The 23935-nt window shown below is 44.2% G+C and overlaps 1 long non-coding RNA gene and 1 pseudogene across 1 annotated transcript in view; both read left to right on the top strand.

Annotated features, from left to right (window-relative positions):
* LOC146072599 (uncharacterized) overlaps positions 1-23071 on the top strand; it is a 32224-nt gene extending 9153 nt beyond the window's left edge. Inside the window, exon 3 of the long non-coding RNA XR_014473209.1 lies at positions 22805-23071. This is a non-coding gene — a long non-coding RNA (uncharacterized LOC146072599). The remainder of the gene's footprint in view (positions 1-22804) is intronic.
* LOC146076130 (5S ribosomal RNA) lies at positions 22102-22221 on the top strand (annotated as a pseudogene).
* Positions 23072-23935: the final 864 nt, after the last annotated feature.

The raw sequence follows: 23935 nt of genomic DNA, 5'->3' as shown, positions 1-23935 counted from the left end.
AGCAACTGGGAATAACTTACATTTGTAAAGAGAGCCCCTCCCCCTCCCACAGCATAACAACACATAAAAACAAAACCCTTTGGACAAACTTATTCCCCCACGTGCACAGTGCACTTAGCTACCCGCCGCCGCTGAGCCTCTCTGCTGTCACTCACTGTGCACCGACTCCTGTCCCGCCGCAGCTGAGCCTCCAGTCCCGGCTGCCACATAACGCTCCCAGTCCTGTCCTGCCGCCACTGAGCCTCCCTGCTCCCTGTCCTGCCGCAGCTGAACATAGATGCCGCTGAAATTGAGGCTTCCAGTTGGCTACATTTGCTTCACTCTTGCGGTGCGCGGGTGACGTCACATGTGCACCTGTGCACTTCATCCCTGGGAACGCTGAAGCCTCTGTTCTGCCAGCGGCTTCAGCAGCTATGTGCAGTGAATTTGATCGTGATCTACCCGCGGGACCTCCGAAATCGACGGGTAGATTGCTATCGACCTTTTGGCCACCCCTGGTCTAGATCATTTCTAAATTAAGCACAAATTGCTCAATGTGTACACCCCATAGTGATTGCGATGCGCAGTCCCACACATCTCTTTCACCGATCTGGTCTTGTGTGCATGTGGGCACAACGTAGATAGATCGCTTAGCATGTTTTTTTTTTTTTTAGCTTAAAAGGCTCAGCATACATCCCCCTGTGTGTATGGGTTATGGATGAGCGGGTCCGGATCTCTCAGATCCCAAACCACCTGAACATTGTGATCCGACGCGGGATCCGAGCTGACTCGGGAGTTCCTGCCTCATTCCGGACAGAAAACAAGGCAAAACGTCATCATCGCGCTGTTGAATTCTTGCAGGATCTGGATTCTGCTGCTGTGTGACTCAATTAAGGGCAGCAGGATCTGCTGTACACAAGTCCAGTGTACAGGGGCTGCAGTGGCCAGTGTACAAGTGGCTGTGTACAAGGGGCTGTGTCCAGTGTACAGGGGGCTGTGTCCAGTGTACAGGGGCTGTGTCCAATGTAACGGTGCAGTGGCCAGTGTACAGGGGTTGTGTCCAGTATGACAGGGTCTGTGTCCAGTGTAACAGAGTGCAGTGACCAGTGTAACGGGGTGCAGTTGCCAGTGTACAGGGATTGTGTCCAGTGTGACAGGTGTTGTGTCAAGTGTGTACAGGGGCTGTGTACAGTGTAAAGGGGCTGTGTCCAGTGCACAGGGTGCATTGGCCAGTGTGACAGGGGCTGTGTCCATTATACAGGGTGCATTGGCCAGTGTAACAGGGGCTGTGTTAAGTGTAACAGGGTGCAAAGGCCAGTGTATAGGGGTTGTGTCCAGTGTGACAGGGGCTGTGTCCAGTATAAAGAGGCTATGTACAGGGTGCATTGTCCAGTGTGACAGGGGTTGTGTCCAGTGTACAGGGGCTGTGCCCAGTGTACAGGGTGCATTGGCCAGTGTGACAGAGTGCAGTGGCCGGTGTACAGGGGTTGTGTCCAGTGTTGGACACAACCCCTGTACAGGTGTACAGGGTGCATTGGCCAGTGTGACAGAGTGCAGTGGCCGGTGTACAGGGGTTGTGTCCAGTGTACAGGGATTGTGTACACAGGCTGTGTACAGTGTACAGGGTGCATTGGCCAGTGTGACAGGGGTTGTGTCCAGTGTACAGGGTGCATTGGCCAGTGTAACAGGTGCAGTGGCCAGTGTAACAGGGGCTGCTGTATCAAGTGTTAGTGTCCAATCTACCGTCTAAAAGGAGTGGGAGACAGACAGGCGATATGAGGTGCAGGCAAGGAGGCCTGAAGGCAGAATGTGAGCATGGCGCGGATGGCAAGGATATGAGGGTGCAGGTTGGGAGAGCCGGTGCCAGATTAAGGTCTAAATGGGCCTGGAGCTGAAAATTATCAAGGGCCTATTATGCGCAATAATAAGGGTTGTGGCCAGCACCTAATAATGTGGGAGGCGTGACCAGTGTTCTGGTTGGGTGGTCTGCTCATGGGTGTGTCTCTATTTGTGTAAATACTTTCAACTAATTATATATGCCTAGAAAAGGCAGGGGGCTGGCATAGGAAAAATGCAAAGGATTTAGTATTGGGTGGAAAATGGCAAAGAGGTTGGCATAGGCAAGGGCCTGGCACAGAAAAGAGGGAAAATAGAAGCTGCCATATATTGCCGGGTGCCCTCCAAAGGCGCACCCGCAGGACGCCGATGTCCTAAGATACTTGCGGGGTGAGGTGTCACTCCAGTCATTAAAAAAAGCCAAAACTTGGTAGACATCATTTCAGCACCTTTCATGTGGTCAACTAAGTTTACCACACCATATACCCCTTATACAAATCATGCAACACAATAGTAACCCCCTTATACTGTACTTGCCTCTTACACATTATGCCATATGGAATGAGCCAAAATTCACACTATGGTACACGGATTGAGTCAAAATTCACTTTGTGCCACACAGATTAAGGCAAAATTCACATTTTGCCACATATATTGAGCAAAAATACACACTATACCAAACGTATTGAACAAACATTCATCATATGCTTCATAAACAGGGACATTGCACGCCAAAAGCGCGTATTAAAAATTTACACCATAATACCCATTACATGTTAAGCCACACACCATAATGCCTATTAAAAATTATGCTACATAAGTGCTGCTTACCTACATGCTCATTGCCAGGGGTACCATGCTCATTGCCATGTGGGATCACATGCTTATTGCCAAGGGGGAATACATGCTCGTGGAAACTGGGGGACAGCCGCCTCCAGGCAGAAGTGACAGCCAGGCAGAGAGCAGGGGGTTGCCTGGCTGTATTCAGAGCACTGCAGGTCCCAGCTATTTGAAATAATACCCCTTTCACACCAGAAAAAAGGACTTACCCGGGAATATGCTCCCAGGATCATGCAGGGACATTCCCGAGCTGGCCCCTTTTACACCAGCCTAGTCCCTGCATTTTCCAATGTGAGGGGGAGAGAATACCACCCCTCTCTCCACCCCCTCTTTAACCAACCGGCTATGTCTTCGGAATCAACTGACCTATTTGCATGTGACCAGTATCATATTGAATAACTTTTGAGTGGGCTTCGAATGATTTTGGTCCCGTGTGAAACTGGGCCATTTTGTTCCAGAGAAATCTGCCCTCAAACAACATAAACAGCAATGAAATTACATTTCAGAAATGAACAAATCGGTTTACCCGCAATATCTCTGGAACCAATTAACCCATATGGACCAGGTATCAGATTGACTGGGTTTGACTGAGATCAACCTCGAGCTTTTGTGATGCCGGAGGGGGAACTGGCAGCCGTTGGTACTGGGTGGGGGTCGGAATTAGTGGGTCCCATGTTATCCTATGGGGAAAACATTCCAGCTTTGCCCGGCGTTATCTCCAGTTCCCGAGGGGCTAGCGACATGAGGCCGGGCTCATTGGAAAGCCCTGGCCCTCAGCTACAAAATGGGCCTATTTGAAGAGTGGGCCTGGAGCTATAGCTCCATCAGGCCCATTGTTAATCCGGCCCTGGGGAGAGTGGACTCAGTACTAGGTAATGCAGAAGGGTATGCTTTGATGATCAGGTGGGTTTTCAGTGCCCGGTTTTCAGTGCAAGGTCGGGGAGATTGTAATAAAGGGAGGGTGCTCCTTCCAGTGAAGGGGGTAATGTATAGGTGCCAATAAATCTGCGTTATCACACACTATAGGTTGGTGGGGAGTGACAGGAAGATCTGCCGCCAGCAACAAAGTAGACTATAGGCTACAATGACCAAGCTCCATACAGCTAAGCTTTTCGGCACTTGGTGAATTGGTCTGCTTTACTCGGTATTCTGATGAATAGCCCATTAGTACTACTTAAATATGGCTGTGCTGACTGTGTTCATGATTTTTTGATACAGGTTGAGTCTTCCATATCTAAAATTCTGAAATGTGGAATTTCCTGAAATACAGAATTTTGTTTAGCACAACTGAGATAGTGACAACTTTACATTCTGACGGCTCATTGTATTTAGACTTTGTTTCATGCAGTATTACAAATATTGCATAAGATTAGCATAAGATTGTGTGTATTCCAAATAATATCTAAAATATTGGTACAAAATAACCCTTTTGCTATGTTTGTTTATTAAACATAAATTCATTCTGTGTTTAGACTTGGGTCCCATCCCAAATATATCTCATTATGGGGCACATTTATTAAGCTTGGAGTAGAGATAAACTGGAGATAAGGCAAAAGGAGATAAAGCACCAGCCAATGAACTGTGTTTGAAAATGACAGTTGGGAGTTGATTGGCTGGTGCTTTATCTCCTTTTACCTTATCTCCAGTTTATCTCCAGTTTATCTCTTCTCCAAGCTTAATAAATCTGCCCCACAGTTATGCAAATATTCCAAACTACAGAAATATCTAATATCTAAAATGCTTCTAGTTCCAAGCATTTTGGATATGGGTGACTTAACCTGTATATCAATTAATTAAAAATTAAAAAGTTTCAATGGATCTATTACATCAAAAGCCTGTATTTCTTAGCCCTCAAATTGAGGTTAGTCCCGTCATCAAAGATTAGTACATACATGTATAAAAGCTTTGTATTACTGAGGCAACTCATGTTCTGTAAACAATAGAAGTATTTATACTTAGAGATGGACTAAAGGTGCGTACACACAGGGGCGATATTGTCTGAAATCGCTGGCAATATGGTCGCTGAGCGACCATATTGCCAGTGATTTGGAGTGCTGCTGGCGATAAATCGCCAGCTGCGCGCTCCCGTGTGTACTCCCTAGTGATCGCCGGTCGCAGGAGAATGCTCCTGCGACCAGCGGCTTCCCCCGGCGCTGAGCAGGAGGTCAGCGCCGGACGGGCACCCATCCCCCGGCGGAGATCAGTGGTAGAAGGATTCCCTTCTGTTGCTGCTCCCCCCTCTTCCCCGTCACAACCCGGAAGCTGCAGCGCCACTTACCTGGCTGTGCGTCTGCCTCTGATTAGCAGGGGGCGGGGTGAGTACAGGGAGGTGACGTCCCCCCCCCTTCCCCTTCCTGGTGACAGCAGCAGCGTCTGCTGCTCCCTCCCTCCCTCCCTCCTCCCTTCGAGTCCCTCCTGTCCCCCCCCCCCCCCCCCGCCCCGTGACAGCAGCAGTGTCTCCTTTTCATGCTGATGAAAAGGAGACACTGAGCAATATGATTGCTGGCGATATATATCAATCATATTGCCCCGTGTGTACACACCATAAGTTTGTCAAACATTCTGTTTGCCCCTGTCTGTTTATGGTTGTTTAGTGGAGGAAAACTTTGCTATCACTCTGAAATGAATTCATACTTTTGTAAAAACAAGGTCGCAGATGAGGGTTACAGTAACAACTGCAGTTATATTTTTAGTACTGTTGTATTTGCTCGCTTTAGTTTTCATTTCTTGAGAGTTTCTTTTTGAATAAGGAAAAGGCAAAGTTCAGCAGCTTCAGCTGTTGTAGGATCTAGTGGCTTCAGTCAGTCTTCTGGCAACCAGATGCGTGTGCAGACCAGGAGCCTTAATTCTGGACTGTGCTCTTGGTTCTTGATTGTGGCAGCTGAGTTCAGAGCCTTGCTTCTTTTTTGGACTTGGCTGTTCAGGTTTTTAAAGGATGGCTCTTTACTTCTTTGTTGATTGAAATCAGTCTGATTCTATTATTAGGATGCTGGTCAGTGCTGCTTAGCGGAACTAGTAACATCGTTTGTGAGGTTGAAAAAAAGACAAAAGTTCATCTAGTTCAACCTATTTATAAAATTATACTATATTATCCTTTCTCCAGCATTCCCTTAGCCCTTGGCTGATATATACCCTACTGGACCTAACACTATGCATTAAAATGAATGGTTGAATCCCTGGTTGTCTTTCTTTGCTAAAAATTGGTCCAACCCTTTCTAAATATATTAAGTGAATCAGCCATCACAACCTTTTCTAGAAGATAATTCCAGAACTTAACTGCCCTAACTGTGAAGAACCGTTTCCTTCGCTGCGTATGTAATCTCCTTTCCTTCCACCTTAGGGGATTCCCGCGTGTTCTGTGCATAGACCTCATTGTAAACAGAGCACCTGATAGTTCTCCGTATTCGCCCTTGATGTATTTATATTATTATTATTATTATTATTATTAATCAAGTCCCCTCTTAAGCACCTTTTTTTCCAATGTAAACATTCCTAGCCTGGCTAACCGTTCCTCGTAGACCAATGCCTCCAAACCATTAATACATATGTTAAAGAGAATTGGTCCCAGGACCGCACCCTGAGGTACACCACTTAGTACTGTGACACAGTTTAAAAATGAACCATTAACCATTACTCTCTGTTCCCTGTTAGTTTTTTCCGCAATTACAGATGTTAGCTCCTATACCCAATTCCTTCATTTTATGTTGCAGCCTCGTATGTGGCACTGTATCAATGCCTTGGCAAAGTCCAAATAAACCACCTTATCTTGTTCCAAATAAAAGCTAATTAAGTTACTGTGACATGATCTATCCCTCGCAAAACCATATTGGTTCCCAGTAATAGTCTTGCTACTCATTAAGGGGCATATTCAATGGTCCCGGTGAGCAGCGGCGAGGGGGGTTTGTATGGCAAGGATGGATTTTTATTGGCGAAGAAAATCCATCCTCACCATCCAACCCCCTCGCCGGCTGCTCGCCGTATGCAATGTTCCGGGGAAATCCTCACATTCAGAATACGTTGAGGATTCCCTCAAATGGCGATGTTCGTCGTAAATGCAACAAGCCCGCTGCAAATAGCTACAAGCCACCCCGTTTTGATGGCTGCACTCGCCGTTTCCACCTTGATTTTTTTCGAAACAGCGAGGTGGAAATGAAGAGTGAAGGGGGGTGGGTGAAATACTGAGGTCGGGCTACGACGGGGAGCAATAGTCCCTGTTCGCCGTCATATCTCGCCTAAATGTCATTGAAAATACCCCTATATGTTCCTTTATGTAATCCCTTAGGGGCGCATTTATCATTATATAGCAATGCCGGCGTGATGACATCGCCGGGCATCGCATTGCGGTATCATCTGATACCGCCTGGATGTATCAATTTGAGGGCGCAGGGACAGGGCTCCGAAAGGAGCCCGTCCCTGCGAAGCCCTGACCCGGAAGCCGGGGGGTCTGCGCATGCGCGGTTATGCGCTGACCTCCGCCGACCTCTCTGACCGCACTGCCCTGCTCGGGCAGTGCGATGTGTAGCCATAGGCTACATCGTCTATCGCCATATCAGAATGGCGATAGCCCAGGGGTGCGAAGCATCCCCCATAGAAACCTATGGGGGATGCGGCCGGCGGTGCTGCAGGGGAGATCGCAGCAGGGATCGGTCCCCTTTAATACATTTCAGTGATACATAATATTTGTGGTTAACCCGATTTAGCCGCAAATCTTACTTGATAAATGGGCCCCATGATCCCTTACTATATCCTCCAATAACTTCTCAACTATAGATGTAAGATTTACCTGTCTATAGTTACCCAGGTGTGATTTATTTTCCTTTTTAAATATTGTGACTACTGTGGGAGTGCGCATTAGCGCTCACCCACTGCCCACATACACTAGGAGATTATGAGCTCAAAGTAGCTCAAAACTGGAAAACTGAGCTACAGTACTTTGAGCTCAAAATCACAGAGTGTATATGGCCCTTTACTCTAGATCTATATGTTCTTAATATTGAGATTTGTATTTTTCCATTCAGTCACCTCAAGTTTCCTACATGTTGCAAAAATTTTTTTTTTTCTTTCAAGATATTATCTTACATAATGTGTAAATCAATAAAGGACACAGTATTTATCAATGAGGTGATATTTATCATACATGCCATTGTTTTATCATTTTATTTTATGCTATGTGATTTTACCATGTATATATTAATATATTTAACAATATACTCAATACTTTATATACAGAGAACTATACAGAGAACTTCCATTTCATTTTTAAGTTACATCACAGTGCAGCGTTCTTTTTGTTTGGTGGGGGAGCTTGCCTGCCCGCTCATAGTTGAAAGAAAGAGTAGCAGTGGTGGATAGTGTAGTGGGTAATCACCATCTTCCAGACTGAGTTATCAAAGGTAACTGCAGTAGGTAGGAGCCTGCAAATGTGGAGAGCACTGTTACTTTGAACTGCTACAATGTGGCATAAGGTAATGTGGGGCCACTATATTATGGCATAATATGAACTGGTGCCATTGTGTGACATAATTTAAAATGTGGCACTGCGGTATGGCATAATGTGAACTGGGGTCACTATACACTAGGTGGCATAATATGAACTGGGGGCATTACAATTGCAAAATGTAACTTGGGGCTCTACAAAATGGTATAATATGAGCTGGGGGTACGACATTGTGATGTAATATAAATTGGAGGCACTGCAATTTGGGATAAGTAGGACATTACTATGGAGCTTACAATGAACTACTATAGGCTATTATTTAAAAACCATTATAAAGAGGGGTGTCTCTAAAGAAGCTTTGGAGTAGGTGCCCCTTCAAAGTGTTGGTATGGAGCCCACAAACTTTTATATACACCCCTGTCCATGTGTCATTGGTCTAGAACCCCAAAACCAGTGTGCATTCTGATTCTGGGCTGATTCTAAATCAGATGTAATGCTAATATTGAGGCTGATGGTCAGTTTTCCAACTACATATACATCTACTCTCAGAAATGTTGCACAGCGCAGGTATCCCATGGTGTATATGTACAATGTTGCTGGGTATTGGTTATTCCTGGGCAGTTACCAGGAGTTATCTATTCAGCGGTATGGGTTGGTTCATCTATGGGCATGATATAGGAGTATGGCGGGCATGCCGCAGAGATGGTGTTTAATTGAGACGCTTAGTCGCTTACAATGGAGGCCGTAATCTGACAGAGAACTTACACCAGGAACAGCGGTTCCCAACCTCTGGTACTTGTACCGCTGGAGGTACACTGCAGACCGGTTGGGGGTATTTTAAAATTATATTGATAATGGCGGAAGAAGAAGTTGCCTCCCAATGAAGGAAGAAGTCTTCCATTGCCATGGAGATGAACCACGGTGCGTCACTTCGGGTTCTGTCTGCAGCATCATCAGCATCTCCTCGTGCTTTTGCTTAACCAGCAATACACTGGAAGCTACCCGTGCTGCCCTTAGACATCAGCGATCATCTGCCCCTGGGCTGACAATACAATCCTGCAGGCATCAATGGGAATCTCGGAGACAGTACACAGTCAGCGGCCAGACACAAAGGGACTCGATTCCTGACCGCTCACTACTCCTCCGCTACTCCTTAGTATAAGCACACACATAAGGATACACACACCGCTCACTTCCACTCCACTCGTAAGTGCTGAGAATATTTCAAACCTAGAGGAGGGGTTCTCATAAATGAAAAGCCTCATCAAAGGGTACGGGAGAGAAAAAACGTTATGAACCGCTGACCTAGAATGAGGCTGGTGCCAGCTTCCATGGCCATGTCTGAAGATGCAACAAGTGTCTAAATGCTCATAAAGTGTAAGGGTGAAATTTAATAGGATGAGGATTCAGAAAGTGAGAGATTTGGGAAGAAATCTCCAGTTTTTTTAAAGTGGCAATCATTTACATTTCAAAATCAAACTGATAAAAAAACTGGAGATTTCTTCCTAAATCTCTCACTTTCTGAATCTCTCATCCTATTAAATCTCACCCTAAGTGTCAGTTCATTTACATTCATATGTACAGCTGTACTAAGGGAAAATGCTTATGCTGCTATTACCATTATGTTGCAGACGTTACTGCTACAATAGTAACAAATTCGTATGCAGCTGCAGCTCACTCAGAATCAGGCACTTTTGGTACCCTTGCCTTCCAGATGCATATAAGTTCTTCTAATTCCTCTAACTCCTATCTGACAGTGGGTCTGATTCACAGCCCATCTTAGATCTCAAAAAAAAAAAATACTCCGGAGACCTGCACATGCCCACACATGCCAGTGTGCGTGGACAAACACTTAAGCTGCGGTCTTGCCTTGACCTCAGTTTAAGTAGCGTTAAGAGGCAGCGGTGAGACAACTGGGCTTCGACCGACCATTTTATGGGAGTGGTTTGGACAACGCAGGCATGTACAGATTGCTCAGGGGAGGGCCGCAGCAGCTGTGTGATCCAAAACATGGCCTGCCTTCACCTTGCTTTGGAGCTAGGGTGCGAAGTACGGGGGCAGCCGGTGATGTGTGTGCTTCACTGTGTAGCGAAGCGCTCGCACTTTAGCAGTGTTGTGGCACATCATAAGGTGGGACCCGGCGTGTAGGGATTCACAAAACTACAACCTAGTCTGCATGATGCTATAAAGTAAAAAGCATTTATGTAGTTTGGTCTTTGAATGTGTTTAAACATTAGAGTATTTAATGAGATATATTTTCTTAAGCCCATCACATGTTCTCTGATGTCCATTATTTTTCTTATAGTGAGGTAATTATAATAAGTTATCTTGCTTTCTAGCCCATTTGCAGAGCATATTATAGAGAGTAACAGTGACAGCCCCATACTGATGTTCCTGGTCCACCATTCCACACACTTTTATCCTAGTCTGAATATGTCACATTTATCTACCATGTACAGGGATCCGATACGTAATCCAGGCGGTCGGAATCCCGACACTGGAATCCCGACCGCCGAAATCCCGACATGTGGAGGACGTGGATCGCCCCCCCCCTTGCGGGCTCGCTGCGCTCACCACGCAGCGGGCCCGGTGCCTCGCTACGCTCGGCACGCTATTTTATTCTCCCTCTATGGGTGTCGTGGACACCCACGGAGGGAGAAAGTTTCGGGATTTCGGCTGTCGGGATTCTGAACGCCGGGATCCCGACCGCCGGCAAATTGACCGCATCCCACGTACAGTGTTCCCCTATACTAAGTAGCCTTTTCTGTGTAGCAGAACATTATTTATTTACCTCATAAATCTCCTCAGCAACTATGGCTGATTCCATTTTTTTTCCATTTTTTAGATATTTGTTCCATTCTTGCTTTCTTCCAATTATTTTGGCACATTGGCCCTTATTCTGATCTCGGCGGTACGGCCCGCGTGCGGCCGTACCGCCGATGTTTTCACTCTGCACATGCGCAGAGGTCACTCTGCGCATGTGCAGGCGAAATCGCCGCACAAAAATTTTATACGCCGCAAAGGGGGCGTATAGGGGCGTGAGGGGCTTAATAGCCTCATTTCCCTATGCATACGCCCCGCGTTTCATGGGCGTTCCCATGCAAACGCGGGGCGTATGCATGGTAATGAGGCTATGACGCCAGTGATGGGGGCGGAAAGCTGACATCGCCGGATGTCAGCTCTCCGCCCCCATACAAGCTTTTACACGGACGATTGTCCGTGTGGTCTAAGCTTGCGTGAGCGGGTGGAGCGTGCGGCCCTGCCTTCGATGGTCGCCGACCATCGAATGCAGGGGGCAGCTCCCACCATGGTGGAGGCGTACGCCCCACCATTTTCATGCGGATCGCCAGCCGTCCGCGTACGGACGGCCGTGGCGATCCGTCTTGTAGGCGGGGATTGGTTTGTGCGGCCGGAGCAACGTATGCGGCTCCGGCCGCACAGATCAGAATAAGGGCCATTGTTATTAGGGAGTCCATCAATATAAAGAATATAGGTCTATTAATCACCAAACAAACTTTTGCATATCTGGGTGGCTGTGTGCAAAGGCTGTTACTAAACAACCTTTTTGCTATCTTTACCATATTAAAACATCATATTTCTTTTGATCTTCAATTCTTTTTTTGTATGTTATCATTTGGTCTAGTTGTATTTTATTTGCTGTTTATGCATACAACCCAATAGGTCCTAGGGCCTTATTTTAGTTCATTCTTTCTGACAAAATCCTTCTTAGATGGACAAAACCATGTGCACTGCAGGGGGGGCAGATGTAACATGTGCAGAGAGAATTAGATTTGGGTGAGTAATTTTGTTTTTGTGCAGGGAAAATACTGACTGCTTTATTTTTACACTGCAATATAGATCTCACTTTGAAGTAAAACCCCACCCAAATCTAATTCTTTCTGTACATGTTACATCTGCCCCACCTGCAGTGCACATGGTTTTGCCCATCTAAGAAGGATTTTGTCAGAAAGAATGAACCAAAATAAGGCCCCTATTTTGGAGGAACTATCCTGGTTTATATGGGCATGTCTGAGTTGACCCGGAAGTGACGGCAAACGTTTTGTTAATTTACGGAAGCGCATAATGGTCTCCCCTCAGTGCAAGGGCTAAACAGCTTTGGACTTGTTTTGTGCCTTGGCGCGGTGTTGTATGCAGGGAAGCCATTTTGTGGAGCTGTGCATAAATAAGATTTCAGTTAGTTAATTAACTTTCCATTGCATACAGAGGGGTGTATCGTCAGTTCCCCTCTACAAAAGCGGTTTTGTTTTGAATTAGCGCAGTTTTCCCACTTTTTTATTGCAGCAAGTGCTCCTTGGGCAATGTGATAAAATGTTTCCAACCTCTCATAATAATCGTAGATAGGCTAAATCAACATTTTATGGGGAGAATATCTGAAAGGGATATTTGATTGAAAGTGGGTTTAGTAACAGGATGCTGATGTGTGACCTTTACACTCCTGCACAATGCACCACTTAAGGTTTTTCCAGCTCTCTGCACATTGATATGCGCTCGTAGTTTACCGATGTGACAGAAGACATTGATGGGCCACCCAGTGGTGATAATAATGTTCCACACCAAGCATCTACTTACCGTGATTACAAACCACTACTGTGATTGCAATGCACTGCGTCCTGTCCTTTACAGTGACCAGAAGAGGGAAGTGGGTACCTCTGCAATAGATTTATTAACTTTATATTACAATTATACTGGCCAGGAAGCAATAAGCAATACATAAAATGAATCAAAGAAAAATATAACATCAGCAATCCTTCACTTTGATCATCAATAACATCTCTTATTTTCTGTAGGTAATTAGAATCTGTTAGTTGATCCTTGGTAGCACACAAGTTAGTATCTTAGCATTAGGTGCATTCTGTAACTTTAACAGAAACTATTTTAGCACTCAGTTGGTATATTGTTAGTTCCAGTTAGATATTGTTAGTTATTATAGCACATAACAATCGAGGTTAGTTCCAATAATGAAGTCTGGCCAGACATACAAGTATAACTGGTGCCTCATATTGTTACCGCAGTTCATGCAGAATTCCTGCTATAGGTGTCTCCCAGCTGCTGGTGCTAATCCCAATTTTGCAGCTATCTCCAGAGTCCACTCTGTTGAGTATGCAGGTTCCTTATTAGGGAGTAAGGTCTGGTCTATAAATTGCAAGGTTTCTTAGTCTTTACGCGTTTCTCCGCCTGTTGTAGATGTGAGTAGTTCAACGGAAAGTATAAAATGTACAGTCGGTAAATGTATTCCAGGCAGTAAATGTACTAGTGTGCAATGAGCCGGAGGTCCAGCATTGTATCAGAGATTAGCCTTATTTTTTAAGCAGCAAATATTTACAAAGCATAATGGGCCAGATGTATCAAGCTTCAAAAAGTGGAAAGTGATAAACAACCAGCCAATCTGCTCCTACCTGTTATTTTCAAACCCAGCCTGTAACAATAACTGTGTCTTTTGATGGAAGCCTGTTCGATACAATGGGGGTGATTCAGGTTGTTTGCACTGCAGGTGGGACTGATGTAACATGTGCAGAGGGAGTTACATTTGGGTGGGGTGTGTTGAAACTGAAATCTAAATTACAGTTATATCTGCCCCACCTGCAGTGCACATGGTTTTGTCCATTAAAGAAGCAGTTTGCTTTTGCAAACCATTCAGAATCACCCCCACTGTCCTCCCTTGTGTAGAACTGTGCGGCCGAGTAAGCAAGGACTTAGATGCCCACTGTCCACACCTGTACACAAAGTAATACAGATTGTTGCCACCATCGGTTGCATCATGGACACCTGCTTCTGTCCTACGGCAGGTGCAGCTTCCCTGTGACCGCTTATCGAGCATCTGTGTACACAACCACTTTCACCATAAGATAAGGACATCTCTGCATGCACTGAGACATCTCCCTGTCACCGACCAGGAACATCAGACTCTCTACATTTCAATTAACTCCTCCATTGAGTCAGACATTAGAACTGTGACTCTGCACGGACACAGTGGGTGGTATTCAATGTGAATACCGGCGAGGTGCAGTGAATCCTCTTTAGGATTCGCTGCACATTCGCCACGTTCCGGAGCCTTGCCGGCTCCGGTATTCAACGAGTCAGGGGCTCGCTGCCCCTGACCGGCGAATATGAGCTCCTGCGGCGAATGCCGCAGGGAGCCTGAGGACGGTGGCAGGCAGGGAAATGGAAGTCTCTCTGCCTGCCCCAGAGCGTATGTGGGGGGGAGGTGGGCTCCCCGGGTGCCAGGCAGCACAGGCTGCCCCCCGGGGGTGCCAGCAGGGGACCGGGTATATTCACTACACCCGATCGTGCATATGTAACGATCGGCTGCAGTGAATATATGAATATCTAATGAGCGGCTCGGCTCCGGCGCCCCCTGCTGGCTGCTGTGTAAAAAAAAATTACAAAAAAAAATATTTTTTTTTTAAATTAAATATATATTCATGTGCTTACAGCACATGAATAAAAATAGCATGCCCCTCCCCCTCCTCAGAATAAAATTCCTGATTTTTTGACACCAAATGTAAAAAACAAAACACTTTATTTTAAAAGTTCACCTTCCACTTCTCCATAAAAAGATAGCGATTGCTACTCGGTGAATCATGGCGAAAAAACCTTCAAATGTATTCGCCATCTGGTCATTGAATAGGGTGATTCACCGTTTTAGTCAAAAATTCGCCTTACAGCACAAATTCGCCATAAAAACATGGCGAATCAGGCTCATTGAATACCGCCCAGTCAGTTCACATGTGCGATGACACATATGTGCAGTAGCCGCATAGTGTATCGTTCCATTACATCTGACATCTCTGGATTAGAAGATCCATTATGGATCTTATTGGATCATATTACAAAGGCATGTATTGGTCATTCCCGGACGTTACTGAGGTTAACAGTAGTCTTCATTGGTAAAGCGAAATAAGATACAAATGCATATGTATCAAAGTTTGCAGAGAGAAAGGTGGGTAGCTACTGGTGCAGATTTATCAACAAGTGATATTCTTATTATCACTCGTTATAGATGACAAATGGTGCTCCAACCAATCAGCTCCTTCATTAGTTTGAAAGATGACAGGAGCTGATTGGCCAATGCACCATTTATCATTCGGAATGAGTGATAACAAGTATATAGCTTGTGTACCTACCAACCAGCTTCTGTCTTTTTTCAAACACAGCCTTTCACATGACATTTAGGAGCTGATTGGTTCATTTACACCCACTCTCTCTGCAAGCCCCCATCTTGTCTTATATTTGTTAGGTATATGGTAAAATATATATATTTAAGTTTTAGTTTTGTTTAGGTTTCTCTTTTTATCTCAATTCTTCCCTGTGCTTCTGTAATCTGACATTTTCTCCTTCCTTCTTTGCTATCTCACTTTTCCCATCTGGAACGGAATCAAAAGTATATTTTACATGTCTTCAAGTAAAGTTTTCTATTGAGCAGACTTACAGAGTGATACAAATGAAACAATGAGGATTATTATTACCCATGGCACATAATTGGCTTATTATTGCGTTTTCAATGAAGATTAGAATGCTGCAAATGAAAATGAGCCATCACGTCGACTTAAATAGGCTGTGGTGCTTTGTGAAGTATGGCTGTGTATTTTTAGATTGAATGAAACGTTTCTGCTAAGAAAATGCTTTGTTTTATATCCAGAGATTCTTCTGTGCAGTCATTACAGATATATAAAATCTCTCTGGGGTGGAAACACCCGCCTGCATGGAACAGTTCAGATTTTAAAAGCAGCAGGGAAAGAGACACTTACCATTAACAAGAATATCCTACTGTATCTATCTATCTATCTATCTATCTATCTATCTATCTATCTATCTATGACCCAATAGATAGATAGATAGCAGCACCTCAGAAGGGTATCCTCTGTTAGGCAGGACCCAGAAATAGAGATAGAACAAAAGAGGGGATCTCTGAGGGCGATAATCTCAATAGAACTCAGATTGACATTGAATATATACATTTAGATATGTTTTTATTTAGTTATATTATTTTTTCACTATTGGTACTGTTGTGGAACTACAAGTCCCATTGGGCCCTTTAATGCCCCGCATGCTAGGACTTGTGGTTCTCTAAGTCTCTGCATGCGGTGCAGGCTTACTGGGACTCATAGTTGCACAACAATACACAATAGTTTGTTCTATTTTTTACACAAACATCAGCCCGTGCCCACTGCACAGGGCCACCAGGGACAGCCCCGGGCTTCAGCATGGGCAGGTAAATTCTGGTGGGGGGGTCCCCACTTACTCTGGATCCCTGTCCAGCCTGTCATGGGGTGAATGCTTTGGCCGGGGGGACTTGTAGAAAAAGTCTCCCCCTGGCTGTGGCATTACCTTGCTGGCTGGTTGGGCCCGGTGCTGGTTTAAAAAAATCCAGGGGACCCCTATTTGATTTGGCCTGTGATTTTTTGAAACAGGACTGACTCTTTGAGCTGGTTATGCTCAGGAAGGGGGGACCCCACGCCATTTTTTGTAAACAAAATTTTTTACTTTTACACATTTTTATGGACAGAACCATGCACAGATCGTAACTGGTCTGTGCATGGTTCTGTCAAGCTCGTTTGCCAGAACCTGGTTTATTTGTGTTGCAAATTTTGGTAACTTTCTCCTAAAATCGCATCCAATTAAATTGCGAGCTGTATACCTTTTAAACGGGAAAACATCTGGATGCGAATTGAAGTGTGTTGAAATATCGACAGGTCAGAATGAGCATTCTCGTGGCAAAAAAGTACGATTTTTACCACAATTCGCATCCTATTAAGTTGGCGATATGGAACAATATGTGAATTCAGCCGTTTTTTTTTTTTTTCTATCAAAAAGCGCAAAAGTCGAGATATCGCATCCCATTAAATGTCACCCATAATTTTACAGGGGCACTGTTCTAATTTACCATCCTCCTACTGTAGCAAAGCACGGGTATTCAGCTAGTAATATTATATATCGTCATTCATCATGATACAGTTATTCCATCCTTTGCATATTAACGTATAGAAATAGAGATTACATTGTTTTGCCAATTTTTTTAGTTATTATTAATAATACAACTCGCTCAGGGTTGCTGACTTTATAATTCTCCTCTCCGGGAGAAGCCCGGAGAGGAGAGTTCCAGCAGCTGCTCAGGGGGCAGGGCTTAAGTGTGACGCCACTAAGCCCCGCCCCCATGATGGCAAACTGCCGCATTCACGGATCTCCGTGGAGGGGGCGGGGCTAAATGACGCAATTGTGTCATGTTAGCTCCGCCCCCTCCTCTGAGACCCGAGGATTGCGGCATTTTAATGCCGCGATCCGGGGCGCAGGGGGGGTCCCCCTGAATCCGGGAGGGTTGCCCACCCTTCCGGGGGGCCGGGAGGGGGTCCCGATTTTCGGGAGACTCCCGGCCATTCCGGGAGAGTCGGCAACCCTGAACTGGCTTATAGTAATGATGCAGTTACCTAGTTATTGTCCAAGCTTTTGTCTATTTGTTAGTGCAACTTGTTATGCTGTTTAGCACACACAGGCCTCTCGGAACGCTGTACCAATACTGTCATGTTATTCTTAGCTGCAGGAGCTGCTCAGTGGAAGGAATTATAAGAAGCAGATCCATATGCTAAAGATCATGCAGCAGAGGCTGTTTGTATTATGGGCTTGCAGTTCTTGCTATAGTATGATCACAAGTAATCAGTGTCAGTCTACAACACAGACACAAATCTCTTCAGTCTGACCTTCATTTCCTATGCCCCAGGACAGACACTACGGCTTACTGAACTGCTTTTATCAACACATTGACTATTATTCACAAATGATGACCTAGGCAATCTAGACCTGGTGCCTGCTTCCATCCTTCAGGCTCATAACGCTCAGTTCGAGAGGCCCTATAAAGGGCTGCTTCACATACCAGTCACAGCACTCACTCGGGAAGCCTCCACGCTGCTTTCTGCTATTTCATTAGAATGTCTGTGCGCTGTGAGCCATGTGAAAATGGCTTTTTGTATGCATCCATTGAACTGTTTTTATTGCTGAGTAAAACAAGAGCACTTCCTTAAACACTTTGCTATTGCACGGTAATACAGATAAAACGTGTGCTATTGATTGCCAGTTTCAACAGTTTTACTGAAAGGAGTCTCAGTTTTCTAAGCTGTTCCAGACGATCAATTTTAAGGACTTTTTTTTTGTTACTATACTTTACCCCATTCACAGCAGCAGTGTATTGTAAAATAAAAAAAAAAAAAAAAAAAAGGTTCGGCCCCGTTTTCGATAATAGGGGGTCTGCATACCTCCCAACTTTTTAAGCACCGAAGGCGGGACGATGCTCCTGCGCGCCGGAGGCGCGTCAAAATTTTCGGGGGGGGGCGTGACCTAATTTGGGGGCGTGGCCTATACTCGCGGCTCTTCCGCGAGGCCACGCCCCCATTTTGCCGCTATGGGGGCATGACCCAGAGGCTCTGTGAGCCTCTAGCCATGCCCCCAGTCCCCTGGCTGCGGGAATAGACGCTGTGCGCATGCGCACAGAGTTTATTCCCCGCTGCTTAGCAGCTGACAGGGGGGACTCCCAACAGCCCCCCCACACCGCGGGACACTGCCGCCCGCGGGTGGGACATCGGGACAGGCCCTGACAATCGGGACTGTCCCGATAAAATCGGGACTGTTGGGAGGTATGGGTCTGTGTATTTGTGAATATGCGCATGTACATACCCCTGTGCAAATGCCTTTGAACAATCATGCTTGTGGGAGTGACCCCACGCCATTTTTTTCCCTATTATAGACAAAATGACACTCCTTCAGGCTTTATTCCAACCCACTCAATTGTAATACTTTTTTTTATTTCCCTGAAGATGTACGGGATTTGAAATCTCTCATGCTGAATCTCCCATTATGATTCTTTCACAAATCTCTCTGTGTGTAGGGCCCTTTACCCGCTGCCTAGTGCCTAACCCTAAAACTGACCATCAGGATCTGTTGGGATTCCACTAACGGGATTGTGGCTGTCGGTATCCTGTCCACTGGAACCCTGACTACATCCTAGTTAGAAACTATGAGGACTTTCAAGTCTAATGTATAATGAAATAAAGAAAACCGTGTTGCGTTTCTTCTAGTGTTGTCGAGAATTAAAGTAGCTCTCAATCTGGCACATTTATAGAGCTGTCAGCGTTTCATGTTTTCAAGTCTTTAAGGGAGATGTGTATCAAACAAGTGGAGAAAATGACTAATTAGCTTGTAGCTAATATTTTATGGAATGTACTTAATAAATTATAGCTCAAAGCTCATGCTTGCTTGCCAGCTTCTCCACTTGTCCTATTTAGAAGCATTGATGCATTGTCGTGTTTCGTCTATACGTAAATTAGTGATCTTGTGACCTATACACAAGTCTTCATTTTACATAGTGAGCCTGATTTAGGGTTAGGGACAAATCCATCTTTAGTCTGGCATATAGCCAAGCCATGTTGTGATGTAGGGGTTGCAAATGCAGTTTGTCTTCACTTTAGCACATTTACCATCAATACAGCATATTTTGGTTTTGTACAAGTACAACATTGTTTGATTTCTTTCTTTGTGTTTACTGAGAAAAAGTACTTAATAGTAAAATATGGGAGTTTATCTGGGAGTGTCTGAGAATGTTGTGACATGTATACAATTATGGGTACTTGTGTACAATCACGGCTCCCACGATGTGCATCATACAGGGAAAAATCGCATTGCATCGCATGCGATCGCATGAGATCGCATGCGATCTGATGCGATGCGATGTCATTTTTCACAGAAATTATGGACATGAGTTGAAATCATGTAAAATGCACCCCAAATGTCATTTTTCACACTGTATCACCCACACTATCAACGCCAACCCGAAGCGTGGCGAGCGCAGCGAGCCCGCGAGGGGCGGCGGTACGTGTCCTACGACCTTTTCATACCCCCACTATCCACGTCGGCGTGGAGTTGAGAATAGAAAGTGTGGCGAGCGCAGCGAGCCACCAAGCCCGAAGCGCAGCGAGCGGACGCGGATACCTGTGAAGCCCGCGAGGGGACACGGATACCTGTGAAGGTATCCGTGTCCGCTCGCCACGCTTCGGGCTCGCTGCGCTCGCCACACTTTCTATTCTCAACTCCACGCCGACGTGGATAGTGGGGATATGAAAAGGTCGTAGGACGCGTACCGCCGCCCCACGCGGGCTCGCTGCGCTCGCCACGCTTCGGGTTGGCGTTGATAGTGGGGGGTGGTACAGTGCGAAAAAGGACATTTGGGGTGCATTTTACATGATTTCAACTCATGTCCATAATTTCTGTGAAAAATGACATCGCATCAGATCGCATGCAATCTTGGCGTTGAGACCCGATATGCTTAATAAATTCTTCTAATACAAGTCCTTTTGGAGTAACGCTGCCATTCTGCCACAATTTTTATATATATATAAATGGGTAACTATAGATGTCCAGTCATTGTATACTTGTATTGAACATCACAAAGGAGTAGAAGCCTGCAAAAAATACTTGGAAGAAGATGCCTCACTTTCACCAGAACATACAAATTTTATCTGCGATGTAATGTTTTTTATTCTGCACCACAATTATTTTAAATTTCAAGACCAATTTTATTTGCAACAATGCGGAACTGCAATGGGGACTATATTTGCGCCCAGCTTCGCAAATCTTTTTATGGGACACTGGGAGAACCTTTACATCTACAATAACCAAGCTTTTAAAAGTGCTATAATACTATACAAAAGGTATATAGACGATATTTTAATTATTTGGGACGGAACAAACGCACAATTCGAAGAATTTTTTAAAAACCTGGACAGCAACGATTTGAACTTGAAATTTACTTCCAATATACAGCAAGAGTCCATAGAATTCCTGGACCTGATTCTGACGCACGAGAACAATAAAGTTATAACCAAGAACTTCGTAAAAAGTGTAGACAAAAATAGTTACTTACATCATAAAAGTAATCATTTGAAGAGATGGAAAGAAAACATCCCATCTTCTCAATTCCACAGAATTAAACGCAACTGCAGTAAACAGGAAGATCTGGAAGAACAACTTACCCTGTATGGTCAGCGTTTCATGGAAAAAGAATATCCAGCGGGCCTCATAGAAAAAGCAGCAGAAAAGACAAGGAACACGAGCCGCACGTCACTGTTGACATACAAAACCAAGGAAGAGGACAAGAGAGAATCGGTAGCATTCATCACTACTTACAATCGACACGAAAACACAATCAGAAAATCCATACAAAACCATTGGGGGATCCTATTAATGGACCCAATTCTCAAAGAAATCCTACCCCCAAGACCGGACATTGTCTACAGGAAATCGAAAAACCTAAAAGACCTACTAGCACCCAGTATGCTGAAAACATCTAAGCCCTCCTCAAAATTACCCAAATGCAAAGGATCCTATAAATGCGGGAAATGTGTGATCTGCAAATACCTCCATCCTAACAGAAAACAATTCACAGATATTGGGGACAAGAATGAATTCCAGATTAAGGACTTTATGAACTGCAACTCTACCTCCGTTATATACCTACTGGAATGTACGTGTGGAAAGAAATACGTAGGGAAAACCAAACGCCCACTTAAAATCAGGATTCAAGAGCACGTAAGGAGCATCAAAAACAAACTTGACAACCATGCTGTTCCCAGACATTTTTTAGCAATCCACAAATCCAACCCGGAAGATATGACATTCAAAGCCATTGAACATGTCCAGCTGGGAGAAAGAGGAGGCGATCTGGCAAAGAAACTTTCCCAAAGGGAGATGTATTGGATATTTCAGCTCCAGACACTACACCCCAATGGTCTAAATGAGGGATACGAAATTGCCCCGTTCCTGTAAAGGTCCTGTAACCTTCCCTTGAGAAGAACCCTACCCCTTCCACACAAGCACACCACATCCCACTCCATCCTTCTTTGTTTTTCCTCTTTATTTTTCATCCTTTATTATCCTTCTATACACCATGGTCACTCTCTGAGCAAATAGGTACCCAAGTCCGAGAGGATTCCAGAATCGAAAGAGATTACAGTCATACCACACTGGCAATGCCCAATCTCGTCCGATCTTGGCAGCCAAGCAGTGTTTGGGCCTGTCCAGTATCAGGACAGGAGACTACCTGAGAAGAATAGGTACTGTAATGAAAGAAATAAGGAACCTCGAGATAAGGACAAAATGAAAGTACCAAAGCTCAGTCCACACACATTTTTGCTCACCTCTTTATATATCTCACCTTTATACCTGTCACCCATTAGCTTAAAACACCGATCTCTCTCACGGATAGATATCTTACAAGTAAATAGTCATATATAGACACTCATCAAACTTAAAATTAAGTCTAATCACCTGGTCCACTCACACCAGAGTCATTTATAAGCACCTCCTATTATTTATTTAATATTAATAAATATTTAATATCCTCTCTATCACTCACTATTATTTATTTAACACTCTGTCATATTAATTTGCTGCTATATATATATATGTATCTATGAAAATATCTTTTACTTATTTATTTACATCAAATACTGTTATAATTATGTATATAAAAAATTTCTGTGTACAATGCTGCTGCTATACATCGCTATTAATATTGGTATATATTATGGTTTTAAACATCGCTACTAAGTCATATGAAATTAACTTGTGCAAATGTCCAAAGTACAAATACTAACTTGACACATCTTATATTTTCATGTACCATACGAAATCGATATAAAACGAAAGTATGAACAAAATCCAGTGAACTCAAATGTCCGCATAAAGAACCCACTAAGATGGCTGCTTCTCAATGCAAAAATCCCTAAAAGTCCCCGGAAAAATGGCCGCCGGACAGAGACGAAAACTATCCCAGACCTGAAACAGCGTGCATCACAACTGTGAATCTGAATGACAGCCGCTATAGCCAACCCGTGCACAGCGCTCGAGACCGGAAGTGTGGCAGAACAGCGCATCCGCTGAAGAAGGGCGGAAGACGCCCAGTCAAATGAACTATTCCCACACAGGAAACGGGGCGGAAGTGACGTCCGCCCACCGGAAGTGGGGACGCGCTTCCCTCAATCAAGCACTATGTCTCATTTCTTTTATGTTTCTCATGTTTATTCTGCGGTTTTTATAATTATAAGCAAATGGGCAGATAATCTCCCTAGCAACTATACTAAGAGGATAAAATTCCGTTTGATACACTTAATCACGAAAACGGAGGCCACATCCCACAGGATGTGACCTCATCACCATGTGCACTAGGCATACTAGTATAAATAGAGCCCCATATACATCTCTCCCTCACCCCTTGAAGAAGTCTTCTAAGACGAAACGCGTTGGGCAGTGCCTGCTGACTCCTCCACTAAGTTAAGTTATTCACTGTTTAGACTTTTTAAAGTGTATACTATATTATTTATAGAAAAAAAAATTTAAAAAACATTTTTTTTTTTTAGCATAAAAATTCCCATCCTCCATTTTTTAGCACTCTTCAAGTGTAGGCTTTTTTAGCAACATTGCCGTATTTTACTAATTTTCTACTGTTTTTTCTATCGAACTTGTATTTGTATTTTTGCCTGTTTTCTCCCCCCTTTTTTGGTGCTATTGTGCACTTTTTGTATCAAATAAAACTTTTTTATTATAAAGAGTTTTCCAGTACATAGGTATTTATTGTCGCTGTTTCCTCTATTCCAACCATTCGTATATATATATATATATATATATATATATATATATATATATATATATATATACACACACACATGTTGTTAAATTTATCTGTAACTCCTAATAGTATTGGATTAGTTTTGAGTTATTTCAAATAACAAGTTCAGTTTAAACGCCTTCATATACTTGACATCTTTAAAAAAAAATGTG

This window comes from Crinia signifera, chromosome 4 (assembly GCF_055691185.1).
Source record: "Crinia signifera chromosome 4, ASM5569118v1, whole genome shotgun sequence".
NCBI lineage: Eukaryota > Metazoa > Chordata > Amphibia > Anura > Myobatrachidae > Crinia > Crinia signifera.
This window is presented reverse-complemented; position numbering and strand designations above follow the sequence as displayed.